Source organism: Lathamus discolor, chromosome 3 (assembly GCF_037157495.1).
Source record: "Lathamus discolor isolate bLatDis1 chromosome 3, bLatDis1.hap1, whole genome shotgun sequence".
NCBI lineage: Eukaryota > Metazoa > Chordata > Aves > Psittaciformes > Psittacidae > Lathamus > Lathamus discolor.
Genome location: NC_088886.1, coordinates 86,857,474 through 86,872,607, shown reverse-complemented (window position 1 = coordinate 86,872,607; position 15,134 = coordinate 86,857,474). Strand labels below are relative to the sequence as shown.

Here is a 15,134-nt window from a genome sequence, read left to right as displayed (position 1 = left end):
TGAGCTCAGAGTGAGGGTCAAGATGGGCAAGGACCTGACCGGCATTTCAGCCAAGACCTGGATAAGCTTTTGAGGCAAAAATTCAAATTCCACCCTTCACACCCATTTAAAAGAGATCACACAGTACTGCTGAAAGGTAACATCTCTCCTGGCACATAGCACATTGCAGGGACTACACCTTTGCTTGTTCATTGCTCCATAGACAATTTTGATCCATCACTGCTCTCAATCTTGCACTTAATTTCCTCCTCTCACTGTTATTAGCTGTTCAGACTCAACTGACATCTGTGTTTCTCATCGGCAAGATTTATCCAAGATCTTCTGCCAGCTCATTTCAAGATATTTTTAAGCCTTGCTTTTCTGCCACTTCCTCCATGGTTTTAGCTGTACTTTGCTCCCTATCTTTATCTACAAAATATCGTTAGGGGCAATCAGGGGATTCATTCACTCCTGAATATTTTAGAGACTGTGCTTTCTAAAAATGTTGGAAGACTAAAGAAATTCTGCATGTCCTGCTTGAGACTTGCTGCCTACACAGGAAAAACATCCTTTTGCTCTTTTCCTCTGTTCAGTAAAACTGCTGAAATACAAACAACAATTAGAAGTCAGGCAGGATACTCTTTCAAGGAGAACGTAACAGCATTTTTGAAAGCCTGGGGCTGGACACAAATACATTAAATAACCACAGCTCTGTATATCAGTCATTGTCACATCATATTTTAAGTAAACTAGAATGCCCATATTGGTATACCAAGTGAATTATTTCATTTATAGCCCAATTTCAACCAGCTGAAGCCAGAAGAAAATTTAGCTCTGGTATATGCAAGTTTGATTCCTTGAAACAGAAATGTTAATTAGTTGAAAAAATCAGAATATTTTCAATTTGATGCCAAGGGTTTTTTTGCTCAATAACTTTACTGTTTCTCCTTTGACTAGAGAAATAACAGCACATGATACCTGGATGACCTTATCAGCTCAATATTTTAACATTATTAATCAGGGATGAACATATCCCATTTGTAAGTCTATCTTAATAATTACTCAAAAACATAGGATCATAGAATAGTTAGGGTTGGAAAGGACCTTAAGATTATCTAGTTCCAACCCCCCTACCATGGGCAGGGACACCTCACACTAAACCATCCCACCCAAGGCTCTGTCCAACCTGCCTTTGAACACTGCCAGGGATGGAGCATTCACAACTTCCTTGGGCAACCCATTCCAGTGCCTCATCACCCTTATAGTAAAGGACTTCTTCCTTATATCCAATCTAAACTTCCCCTGTTTAAGTTTTAACCCATTACCCCTTGTCCTGTCACCACAGTCCCTGGCGAAGAGTCCCTCCCCAGCATCCCTATAGGCCCCCTTCAGATGCTGGAAGGCTGCTATGAGGTCCCCACGCAGCCTTCTCTTCTCCAGGCTGAACAGCCCCAACTTCCTCAGCCTGTCTTCATACGGGAGGTGCTCCAGTCCCCTGATCCTCCTCGTGGCCCTCCTCTGGACTTGTTCCAGCAGTTCCATGTCCTTTTTATGTTGAGGACACCAGAACTGCACACAATACTCCAAGTGAGGTCTCACAAGAGCAGAGTAGAGGGGCAGGATCACTTCCTTCGACCTGCTGGTCACACTCCTTTTGATGCAGCCCAGGATCACTTGCTCCACTATGGCTTTAAAGATGCATAGTGAAAACCAAAGCACTCCTGTCTCCCCTTAATTTGCCTTCCTAACTCAAGTGATAAAGTTCTATTGTATTACACTGGGGAAGGAAATAATCCACGATATTGTACGAGTTGCAGTTATACCAAGTTAATTACAGGTAATACATAAACTGTAAACAGAACTTCTAAATAAAAACTACAAATATATTTTTATTATCCATGTGTTATAACAGGCAAGTACCAACAAAGTGCATGGTGCTATATAGCATACTAATAAGAGTGGCTGAAAGATATACTCTGATATGCAGGATAAAAAACAGTTAGGAAGGGTAAAGCACAAATATTTAACACTTCACCAAAGCTTATCCAAATTTTAGAGGTCATCTTAACTGATAGTGTATGATCTTGATGCATTTTAGCAGCCTTAAAACTTAGCCAGAGTGATGACATTGTAGCAAATGAAGAATTCCTGTCTCCACATCAAAAAAAATGGGGTTTTTCCAAGTTTGTGTAAAAGGCTTTTTTAAAGCACTTGCCAAATATTTAGTCTCCGACTTAAAAATCTAGAAGTCAGCTTTGTTTTTCCATCTAGAAGGAATGACAAATAACTTGGGTTTATAACTACTTATTTATATTTATAAAAACATTAATGCTCACCTACATTTTTCCTTTGTACAGAATAATCCTAGAGTAATTTCATGGCTGCTAGGTGCAATAGCTATAAAGCTGAACTGCTCTGGGAAAGGAAGTGATTGCAGAAAGGAGGGTTGGAGTTGCAGGGTGGAAAAAAATCCTGTACTGTTTTAATTTATTTTAGTACCATTAGATGCCTTGAAATAGCTTTTATATTTTTATTGAGACAAAGGGAAGGAGTCAGTGTGTACAGATCTCATACTCCTGAGAATTTCCCTGGGAACATTTTGCAACTCATAGAATCAGCGAGGAGTTTGGGTTAGAAGGGACCTTTAAATATCATCTAGTCCAGCCCCTCTGTGATGAGCAGGGACATCTTCAACTAGAACTTGGCAACTCATCAGCATCTCAGTTCAGAGACAAAGATCAAGATGATCTATCAACAAGATCACTAAGGAGTTCCTGATCTAGCAAACAGCTTCTATGGAAAGTTACAGTGCTATCTACACAACAGATAAACCACCTCTTGAACTCCAAGAACTGTTAACTGACTTACATATGCAAGTAGAAGTCCTGAAGTGATTTTCAAGATATTCCATCACTAGGATTAGTCCAGGCAAGCTGTGCTTAAGCATTATGTACTCTCATGACACTGAACTACCATAACAGAGTATTCCCTTGGCACAAAGCTCTAAGTTACCATTTAGGAATCAACTTGGGTATACACAAATTCAAAGTGAATCATACTCTGCCAAGTCTCGTGACAAAATGACAAAATCCCATCTCTGAAATGGTGTGCAGTCAGGCAACTGCAAGTTGGAGCTTTTCTCTTCTGAAGGTCAGCATCATCTTTTTGTCTCTCCACCTGAAATTAACTGTTGCTGCTGAGTATCACAGATCAAGGCAACTTTGCAGATATCTGGTCCCATAAGGCGCCAAGTCTCTGAGAAGAACAGCAGTTCCCAAGGCATTGCAAAATGTTTGATTCCTGTTGTGAGTCTCTCATGGGAAAAACTGGGAATGCAAAATTACTACTAGAAAAAATAAAATAAATAAATAGATAGGCCATCTTCTAGTTTTCCACTGGTATCCTATCTTCTCCATTTCTGTTTTTCAGACTAAGCTTTGCCATGTTGGAGCAGCCTGCACTTTCTGTATGCGTTATACAGCACAAAGCACAATTTTGGTAGAAGGCAATAAAGATAAAAATTTCATCTGAATTATTTTGATCATTCTTTATCTATCCACAGGATACTATCAAGGCATTTCAGGTTGTATTTGGAATAGATACACTAAGAAGAGAGATGATAATTATCCAGCATAGACCTACTTTTATCATCCCATTAACCAATTTTGAAGTATGAGCTTAAAGTAATGCTTATAAAGCTAATTCAAATGTGAGATTAACTGCATCCAAATTTCTATAGCCATTAATTTCTTCCCACTATACAAATGCAAACGCACCACTACAGCCCCACCAGCAACATACAAGTGCCCTATTTGCATTCAACTTCACATCTTTGGCAGTTTTCTTTGTTTCACCTTCTGTCTGTACGTTCGTACCTTTTCGTTCTTCTGTTCCGTCAAACTCCCAATTGTAATTCCATTAACTAGATGAAATATCACATTAAGGCAGAGATAATCCATGCCGTCAGTGATGCTATGTGGTGTTCAGGCTCCTGCAGCAGCTGGTTCAAGCGGAAGGTTGTGGTGCAATAGCAGCTGGCAACAGCAAGAGCAGTGGTGGGTGTGAAGGAGGAGCAGAGCTTGCCTTGTCTGCGGCAGGTCTGGTGTGGGATGATGCTCAGCCACCCTCTCCTCTTCCTCTCCCAGACCTCCGCTACGCAGTACCACCTCTCTCTTCCTCTTACATGGTGTCCTCTGACAGCAGCTTCACAGAAGCTAGTCCCTGTACATGGATGATGGGCCTCTGGCTGTGACAGGGTAAACTGGGAGTTGACTAGTGACCAGGACCTGCGTAAACCACATGCCATAAGATCAGCTTGAGTGCTCCCTGACCAAGGCCCAACTCCTCCCAGGATGCCTTCATGTTTTCTCAAGAGTAGGACAGTTCTTTGTACCAAGGGAGCAGGAACAACACATACAAGAAGGGAGAGAGGTGACTGATGTTTAAGATGTTTAAGCAAAACTCGAGAGGAAGAAACTGAGAACAGCAAACAAAAATGGTTTCTGACAGTCATTACATCCCATGAAACAAAACAACAAGACAGTTAAGAAAAACACTGAAGGAGCATGAAGTTATACTTTGATGAAGAATTTCTCTAATTTAAAACCCAAAACCTCCATACAGAATAAGCAAATTATTCTGAACCATCACAAGTACATACTTTTTTTAACCTTTGAGCAAACTATTCATCCCAGACCCATTTGAAGTTCATTACATTCACTGTTAAGACTTTGCTGGTGGCTCTTTAGATATTCTGAATACCTATCAATGTAAGAATAAATGTAATATGAACAGACACTGTAACAGCCAATAGCAGAAAGCATCACCATGCTTCCACAGACAGCCTACAACTGGATATTTGTTATTTCAGTGCTTGTGTGCCAAAGACCAAAGAGAAAAGGAAATCATTTTCCTGAACCAAAGCTTGAATAAGTACTTTAAACTTCAGCTTTTCCTCCTTATTATCTCTGTTAGAACCCATACAATTATATGTACGCTTTTTGTTGTATTTCATGACAGCCTCCCAGAATTTCTGAATAACGGTGTGGTACATTTGAAAAACAATGTGCATATGTTTAACGAAAATGAAAAATAGGATAAGACTGTGGTATTCAACCTTTGCTATACTGCCTGATGTATGTAGAGCAGCTCTGCAAGAATTTATGAATACTGCATGTTGACCTGGTTATTGAAATGTTTGTTGCATGACTATATTGAGTTAAATCAACAGAACTATTGGGGAAATAAGAAGGAATCACTCAAAATAAGCCACCCCAATGTAACTTGTTAGAGCTAGTTAAGAAAACAATGCCTAAACCATTTCCTGAAGATTCTGCCTCCCACATGCAGTAAGAGTCTAAGTCTTTCTTGCCACTTAAAGCCATGGCTGGAGGCAAAATAAGAAACATTCATTTTCTGTAAAGGTAAGAAGTCAACCTTGTTCACGCAGTAGACAACTGCCAAAGTGTTTAGATTTGTCATGCTTCATTTTAGCCATTCATTTAGGACAGATAAAGTTATAGGCAAGGTTGTGAGACAGATACAATTTCAAACTTTATTTATTATTTTTATTTAAATTTCTATAGTTAAAGAAAAATACTTGGTCATTGCCAGTATTTTACTAGAACATATCCCCAACGAGAGAGGTGGAATTATGAACTCGGGTAGATGAGCCTACAGGGTTATTTTTGCCATGTTAAACAAACACAGTATACTGACAGAATAGCATGAAGATGGTTACTATTTTTGTATGCAAAATATATAGCTTTGTATGCAGAACTAATTATTTTAAAGGCATATTGAGTTCTTCCATTTCAAATGATCATGATTTTAAGCACAGCTTTGCCTTTTGTGTGCTTATTTCTAGAATCTTTACTTTCTTAGTAGTGTCACTGAAATAAAATAAAAAGAAATAGAAATCATTATTAAGAATGATCTGTGTATATCCCTCTGTATCTAGCAAGCAAGTTTTCATTCAAATGAAAACTTTCAAGTGCACTTAGCATACATTCATTTGCCAAAAATACAGATAAGCACTCCATATGAGAACTAAAACTGCTGTCAATACAGTTATCAAATGCAGTTACCAAAAACCGTACTCACTAGGTTAAGAATGCCATCAAAAAGACAAATCAGCACACTACCCAAAGGCAGTCCCAGCACTAACAGGCAGAACTAGCCATCAGACACCCACCAGAGAGCTGTGGGTGCTCATGCTTTGCTTTGCCCAGCCCAGCTCCTGCTGCCAGAGGGCATTGAGGATAGACAGTAGCCAAGGTCTGGCTGCAGACCTGCAAAGGACATTTCTAAAAAACCAGGTTGTGCCAGTTATAGCTTTCTGGGGAACAGATTTTCAGGTATTCACTCAAGACATATCAGACCTGGCCAATCTCACTATCACCCTGATCATTAAGCACTCATTCCTTGCTTTCACCTCCTAGCAGGAGCAGAAAAGGCAGCATGATGGGCAACAATGGTTGATCATTTCTGCTTAAGCAGTTTCTAGAAGATAACAAAGGTCCCCCTATATTCATTCGCCTATAAGGAACTGCATGAGGTGGAACTGCCTTTTTCATAGCCTTATGATCTCTGTCCATGTTGTATCCTGTTCAAGAAATATAATTCAATTATACTGCATCAGCTGCAAGTTTGAAGGAATGTAATTATTATTCAAGTTCTTCTTTTTACTGCCTGAATTGAACTTGGCATCCTTTTGGGTGACAACTTAGTCAGATGTCCACAGGAAGTCACCTTTGCCATCTCTTTTTCCTCTGGATTTTTGTATTGCCCTCTACACACGGGCTGCACCTTGAAACCAGTCTGAGTGCAAAGCTGCACCATAAACTTGGTTAGTTTATGCACTAAACAAGGTATTTTGTCAAAAGCATGACAGAAAGGCTCCAAAATTGGGATGGGTGACACCAAGATAGGCTTTAGAGGACCCAGTTAGAAGACAAGCACCACAGAAGGTCTGCAGCTGCCTGAGCCAAAGGGGCTGAGCACCCTCCTGTGTGACAGTCACTGCCAAGAGAGGCACTCAACATGGAAAGCTTCAGATGGCTGTTTGCAAGGTGTTGTTTGTGGGGCCTAGGAGAGTCTGGTACTTGTTCCCTCACACTCAGCCCCGAGCAGCTGAATCGCATGCCTTCCCAGCCGTTCTGCAAAAGCTGTATGTTTAATAGGGCTTGCAAAAAGAGTAAGGGTTTGCTTCTCAAATAAAGAAGGGATGAAAGGAACTTTCCTGGGGTTGTGCTGGCTCAATTCCTGTTTGATTGACTGCTCATGCTGTTGTGTTGGTGGTTATTAGAGCTGGTAAAAACACAATTTCTGTCCCACAGGAATTTCCTATACTTAGACGTTTGTTTTCATTCTGAAACAGCATTAAATATTTCAAAATAATGAACACTTTCGTAGAATGAGTGGTCCTAAAAATAAATTGAGGAGCATCACTGTGCTTGTATGAGCACATCCTCAGTCCACGGGTCTAACCTCTTCTCTTCCCAAGACAGTCACTGAGGTTCACAAGAGTTTTGTTTCCAGATTCATCAGTTCAGTACTCCAGCTGATTGGTCTTCCTTGTGAAGACCACAATAAGATGCTGAGCTGCCACCATGATGCTTCTCACCTATTAGATTCCCTGGCCTGCTCAAGTCCTAGATATGTCAGGAACACAAAGATTTGAAGATTTCTCCAGAAAATTCAGTAAGCACAGAGCTAGCAGCAGCCAGCTCCCACATCCTCCTTTCTTTACAGTCCTTTTGTGAGATGCACTGAAATTAAGAGATGAAATAACTACGAACTGTGAACCTCAGTGTCCTCGGTTGTCAAATGGTTCTCTGGGACTACAGACATCCCAAGCACTTCAGAGCAATATTTATACCAACTAATCTAATCCCACTTTTTGCTTACATGACAAAAATCCACCTCATTTTATCTAGCGTGACTGTATTTTGAGCAAGGAGCAAGTGAGAACCAGCAGAAGAATTAGGCATGCTATGACTTGCAAGGGTTGTCCAGCCTGGTAATTGCTGTCTTGTTCTTTTCTTCCCCTTTTAAAATGATAACTACAGCCTAAAATGGATAAGTGACATTCTGTTAATCTCCACAGCCACAAAATGAAGGAATAGACCACCCTGCCTTCACACCTTTCAAGGTCGCAATGAGAACCTTGTTACCGTTTTTCAGTGTTCATCCTTCAGTCACAGATTCTCCCATCCCCAGGTGAACCATATAGTGCTAAGGTTGATATTACTGCATCACAGACTACTAGGTGGAATATAGCCTCATTTGGCAGACTCTTGGTTTAAAACAGTCTTTATGAAGTGCTATGCTTTGGGGAAATAATGTTAGCAAAGAAATGTCAGATTTTGCTCTCATCATTGAAGAACAAAATCTAACAAGGTTGGTTGTCAGCTATTATGCTTTTGTACTGAAAAATTGTACAATCCTTTTAAGTTACATATAATGATTTTATAGCCTTTTAACAAGAGGAGCACCATTGGGTAGGATTTTAACAGAGGAAATAGGATTGGCAATTTATTTATTTTAAACCAGCTGAATTCCCCAAGTTCTTCCTTGATTTAAGCCAAGGTCTGTATTACAAACAGAAGAGATTATAAGCATCTGAAACAGACATGGTTTTGGTAAAACTCTCTTAAGTAATGATGATCCTACAGCATTCAGATAAGTCAGGGGTCAATATGATCTTATTTGCCTGTGCCTTTCATTAGGAGCACTCTTTCTGCAGTACCATACTTCTGGTACCTCCGAATACACAGAGGATTCATGCTTCAGTTCTGCATGTATTAAGAATGCAGCCATAGCAACTACTAGCATTAATGAACTATTTGCTTATGCAGTAATAATTAACTTCCATTACATTACTTTGTGTGATTACTTTCTTAATTGCCTGAATTATGCATCCATTTAATATTTAATAACCATTCTCAGAAATCAGACACTGGTAAAAAAACAAATTGCTCACAGTTTCCTTGCAATAATTAAGCTCACAAGAATAAATGAAACCTTTTAAAAATGAATGCCTTGTGATTATATCCTTGCATATAGAACACGATCCTAAATTAGCTATTTATTAAGTCTAAATTTAAGACCAAATAATACATTTTTCACTTACGCCTTGGGAAATCAACCTATACAATACCTGACATCACCAGCATAATTAAGTGCCATCTATTTACTTTGAGAGTCACAAATTCCGCATTAGTATTTAGAACATTCAGAAGTGTGTGGGGGGAAATCTTTTAAAATGCCTCCTTGGAAAAATTGCATCTTCTTTACCTGAGGTAGCTGCTTAGTTGTGCTTAAAGTACTGGAAAGATCTGTGAAGCGTAAATAGCCTTCTGATGGGGAGGGCTGGGAAGGACTTCTTTTTGTCATGTTTTAATTTACATACAAACAATGGAAATACAGTTATACAGCTTAAGGTCAGGCTTACCAAACAGAATGAAATTCTTTGCTGTATACGAAAACATGTTTACAATCAAAAACAGGCAGCCTGATCTACTTGTTTTTTCATGTTGTCGTCTGTCTTTGAGCCCTCGTGCCCTCCTAGCACCCAAGCAGAGCCACATGCTGATTTGCAAAGTGATAATGCCATTACTTTATTGCACATCAGCTTTGTTTCCCAGTGGTTTGCAATGAAGTCACCAGCTTAAATAAAACGTGCAACCATTTTATTGTATGTTGTCTTTATGAATAGAGTCTCCTGAGCTGGACAAGATAGATAACTGTTGTGAAGGGTTTTGTTTTGCCCGTTTTATTTTTCCTCTGAGTTGCATCTGCAAAATTGCTCTGCCATTCTACAGTGATTATGGCAGCCATGTACAGATGTGTTTATCTGAACCATAGCCCTGCTCAGCTGAAGCTACAGGGACTCCTTCTCTTTTCCTATGCATATCTACCACAAATAAGAGGTATGCAATGAAAAACATATTCCAGACATCCTGCACCAAAATAAACCAAATCCAATAAAGGAAATAATTGAAGGGCTTATTTGCTGAGAAGCAGGTGAAGAAGCAGGGGCTGCTCTCCCCCTTCCCCATACAGGTGGATCATTTTCAGCAAGATGCAGAAGGAGCTGCAGGGAGCCAGGGAGGGAGGGAGGGATCGCGCCCGTTTGGGGTGTCAGGAGCCAGCAATGGCTGCTAGCCTGAGTTCCCAAACTGAGCTAAATTGATGCCAATCTCACTGGCTGTTGTTACAGTGGGCAGCATCATTAGGATTTGCTTTTTAAATGATCTCTCAGCCTGTAAGTCTGAGAGCTGCTAGCAAGGCAAGGTTAGAAAGAAAATGATGGCAGCATGTTGATGCTTCACAGACCTCATGATAGTTTCCGTCTGTCATTATTTACGTCTGACTAGATGCGTCATGTCAGCTACCTAGAAGGCACTTTAATATGAAGCTCTTGTTTTCCCCTGCTTTTTCGCATCCAGACTGGGTACTATTATTTTTTTTGCATCACTACACTTAGGTGAAGCTTGCTTCAATCTCTCTATAATGACACACAAAGAAATAAGAATTGTTCAGCTCATGTTATTATACATGCTTCTATTCTAACAGACCTCTTCGACATTGTTCACAAAATGGTGAATTTAAATCAATAAACAGACATCTATCAAAAGGTCAACTTAATTTTATTCCTTCAGCTTCTTTACCAATATTTTAAGCAAAACCATTTCTTTCCTGAGCTTTCTGTAAATGTTGTATTAGTGGAATGCAGCAGCAACTGATAGTTCTAATTGTTGATGGCATTTAGTAGTTCAATTAACATGTTATTAATACTGCTTTATAATGTGATGAGTTCTGTCAGAGTCAATGTAAATAAGGTTACAGCTATCAAGTATGTGTCAGTTTTGCCATTATACTACCGCTTGGCAATTTAGATTCAAAGGGTTCATTGGCACTGGTTTGGGATGAAGTAATTCACTCCTGGCTAATACAGCCAGCCCTGAATTCGATCTGATAACTTTTTTCGGCAATGGTGGCTCACACAGAGGAAAAGGACCCAATCCTTCAAGCCTTCCTGAAGATAAAGCTCTCGTTCAGAGATATACTGCATCTAAACATACATTGTCCTCCTGAACGGGCTTAGAAGGCCACAAAATGCCATTTAAAACCCATTCCTCCACCATACCCCTGGGAAAGACTCGGCCACAACGCTTATTTGTTAATTATTTGTGCCCAAAACCAGCAGTTCAATCACTCTGTGGTCTGACTTTGCTGAATAATCATATGAACTTATTAATACAACCTTCTCTAATCCTTTAGCTCATCAAGCCCACTGGTTTGTCTTCTCATTTTGTCATATGTGAAATTAAGTGACAAGCTCATTGCATGCTTTCATTTATCTGGGCTGTGAGGGGTCTAGCACAGTTTTGGATACAGCAAAACAATCAACAGCTTAATATTGCCAAAAATTATTCAGTCATATTTAATCACCTGAATATTGTTCACTTATGTTTTAATTTCAGAAGTTAGAAAATACCTTTGGCCAGTTAATCGTATGTTGGCATTGTGTACGCCGTGGAGCTTCCTTTTAGTTGCACAATGTTTTCTTAGAAGTACAGCTAGAAGGATAGAATATTTTTGGTTCACAGGTGTCATTAAAATTTAATACGGCAGCTGATCTTCATAGAATGTTTTGATTTGAAGGAACCTGGTTCTAACCCCCCTGCCACGGGCAGGGACACCTTCCACTAGACCAGGTTGCTCAAAGCCATGTCCAACCTGGCCTTGAACGGTGCCAGGAACAGGGCAGCCACAGCTTTTCTGGGCAACCTGGGCCGGTGCCTCACCAGCTTCACAGTGAAGAATTTCTTCCCAATATCTAAATCTACCCTCTTTCAGTTCAAAGCCATTCCCCCCTTTTCCTATCACTACATGCCTTTGTAAAAAGTCCCTCTCCAGGTTTCTTGTAGGCCCCCTCTAGGTTCTGGAAACCACTCTAATCTCTGCCTGGAGCCTTCTCCTCTCCAGGCTGAACAGCCTCAGCTCTCACAGCCTGTCTTCATAGGAGAGGTGCTCCAACCCCCTGATCATCTTCATGGCCCTTCTCTGGACTCACTCCAACAGGTTCACATCCTTCTTATGTTGGGGGCCTTAGAGCTGAGCACAGTACACCAGGTGGGGTCTCACAAGAGTGAAGTAGAAGGGAAGAATCACCTCCTTTGACCTGCTGGCCATGATCCTTTCAGTGGCTTACTCCACACAGAATTGTTATTCATTATTTGCATAATTTGATTGGCTATCTAAATCACAGGAATTATTTTTGCATTACTCAATTGGGTGGTATTAGCCCTGTAAAGACACTACCGGTTTCTCTCCATGGATAGGGCCCAAATGGTTAATTCATTGGGAAGCATTAAATAGGTTTTTCTTTTTCTCCTGAAACAGCCTATAGGGCTCCAATTGTACTTTGTGAGCAGTACCTTTGCAGCCCTTTGCTTTCCCCAGCACTGTAAAAATATGGAGGCTGAGCTCTGGGGATTTTTCTGGACAGAGTAAGAGGCATTCTTAGGAATTAAATACATCTCCCAGAACCAGCACTTGAAGTGTTAAAAGGGATGTTGTAAATGAAACCCCAAAGGAAACAGTGCTTACTATCAGCAAGACTATTACACAAAAAGGTCCTCTATATACAGTTGCATGGTGACCACATTTACATTTCTTGTGAAGACTATTTCACCTCTTGTTCCGATCTCATTAGTAAATACCAATATAGCAGTAGAGTTTGCTCTTCATGTTTGTCATTTATGTCAAGTGATATGCATGCTCCCAGTGGGATTTTGGGGGGCAGTATCTGTTATAGTTACAGTACAGCATGAGACAGTAGGGCACAAAATAACAGCAACAGCTCTGGATGGTACCTAAAGTAATAGTAGAAGGCCATTATAACTTTTAAGATTATAACTGTTTAGATTATAACTGTTAAGATTATACTTATATATATATATAAGATTTATAACTGTTAAGAAGTTGAGGGGGTTCCGTTAGGGGGAGCAGGGGGGTTCTTTGTTTGGATGTGGCTTTTTTTCCAGAAATGCTGGCATGAAAAGGGTCTGAACTGTGCTGTCTGATGCTCAGAACTTCAAGAGTGTACAAGACTGATAGTGAGCAGTGACAGGTCCCCACAAAAGCCAATGCTAGAGAAGGCAGCTGTGAGTAATGCAGGATCAGGCCTTTTGTGAAGCTGAAAACAAAGGGTGTTTGGTAGACAGCTTCTCTATTTTCCCCTTAACCTGGAATTTATGCTTGGCTGAAATGAGTGTTAACTGACAGCCCCTGCTAGAAGAATACTAGATACTAAAAATAAATAAATAAACTATGAAACCCTGTATTTGCCATTTAAAGTCCAAGAGCCTTCTAAACCAAATATTTTCCTTTGTAGGTTCTGAAATTTGAATATGAAGCTTCCCCAACTTTTTACCAACTCCATATAATAAACATATCCCTCAAGTGCTTCAGCACCTCTGTGTTGGAAATTTACAGGTCGTAAACCACTAGCAACATTCAATATTTCTAAACTCCGTTGTAGCCCCCGCCTAGTTCCAAAATGTACAAATAGGGTTTGTCCTTTTTTCCTTAAAATCTCACCGAAACGTTCTCCTTCGGCGGCAGGACTGGGGAGCGAGAAGCAGTGAGCAGTAGGTGGCAGTCAAGGCACTGAACTCTCCATAGTCCTTCAGCGCAACAACGTTGTTCGGAGTAATGTCAAAACAGCGCCTTTTTCCTTTTCAAACGTATCATTTTAAAACCATCTTTTCCGAGGCCTCAGACTACAGAAGCAATAACGATAGTAATACGTTTCAGAAGAAGAGTAAGAGAAGCCCTTAAAATCTGGCAACTTAGTTTGAGTTCTGATTTTGTCTGGTTCTCAGGTTTTGGGGGTTTTCTAAACTTATAGGAAGGTTGTTCTGATGTAAGGAGTTGCTGTGACTGTCCAGAACTGTCCTGAGGCTGTACACACAGGATTTATCCCTGCACAGAACAGGGACAGCCACTTCCCAGATGGGGCACAGCTGGGTCAAGCAGATCTGCTCACACACAGACTAATGGGTTAAAGCCAGAGCCCTCACTTCACAGGCATTTACAAAAGACGAAAACACAGAATTAATGGTTCGTTTCCCTTTCTACAGTTCACACACTGTGAAAAGCAATTTAACATCATCTCAATCTTTTTCCTCCTATTGAAGTGGCAAATATCATTAAACATAAGCATCTAGCGTCCGGAAAAAGTTACACAGCAGCACAGATATGTCACACTCACAGCAGGACTATTAATCAGAGAGGCGCCCTCCATGCACACAGGAGTCTCAGTATATCTCCTAATAGGTCAGCATCAGTAAGTTCTCAGGTGTCTTCTGTACCAACAGTCTGCAATACTCAAGTGACAGATCAGACCAAAATCTGGATTCATATTTCATAAAATATTGGCAGCTTCATGAATCCATTTTCTAAGTAAGATTCTGGTACCTTATTCATCAGCCTATGCATGAAGAAAGTAAACCAGAACTAAACTGAGAGAAGCAAGGTATTTTCTAATTCCTATGGGCAGAAAACAGTGGATTCTCTAGTTATCTTTTTACTTACTGAAGCTATGCCACTAACAGCACTCCCAGCCCCACTTCCAGTTCCTGAAGTATTTTGTGTATACAAGATTTTTTTTTTCACTTTACTTGTTTTGCATTTATGAGACTGGAGAAGAGAAAAGTCAGGCAAGAAGGAAAGGTGGTGCATTAATACTCCACTGTCAGATGGATCATCTTCATCGCTGACATGGACAGTGGGATTGAGTGCGCCCTCAGCAAGTTTGCCGATGACACCAAGCTGTGTGGTTCGGTTGATACACTGGAGGGAAGGAATGCCATCCAGAGGGACCTTGACATGCTTGTGAGGTGGGCTGATGCCAACCTTATGAAGTTCAACCATGACAAGTGCAAGGTCCTACACCTGGATCGGAGCAATCCCAGGCACAGCTACAGATTGGGCAAAGAAGAGATTCAAAGAGGCCCTGCAGAGAAGGACTTTGGGGTGCTGGTCGATGAGAAAATGAACATGGGCCAGCAGTGTGCGCTCGCAGCCCAGAAAGCCAACCGTATCCTGGGCTGCATCAAAAGGAGCGTGACCAGCAAGTCGAA

At 40.5% G+C, this 15,134-nt stretch overlaps 1 long non-coding RNA gene across 1 annotated transcript in view; it reads right to left on the bottom strand.

Moving 5' to 3' along the window:
* Nucleotides 1-1,887: 1,887 nt before the first annotated feature.
* LOC136011103 (uncharacterized) overlaps nucleotides 1,888-15,134 on the bottom strand; it is a 47,652-nt gene continuing 34,405 nt past the window's right edge. The window contains exon 3 of the long non-coding RNA XR_010611205.1: nucleotides 1,888-4,265. This is a non-coding gene — a long non-coding RNA (uncharacterized LOC136011103). The remainder of the gene's footprint in view (nucleotides 4,266-15,134) is intronic.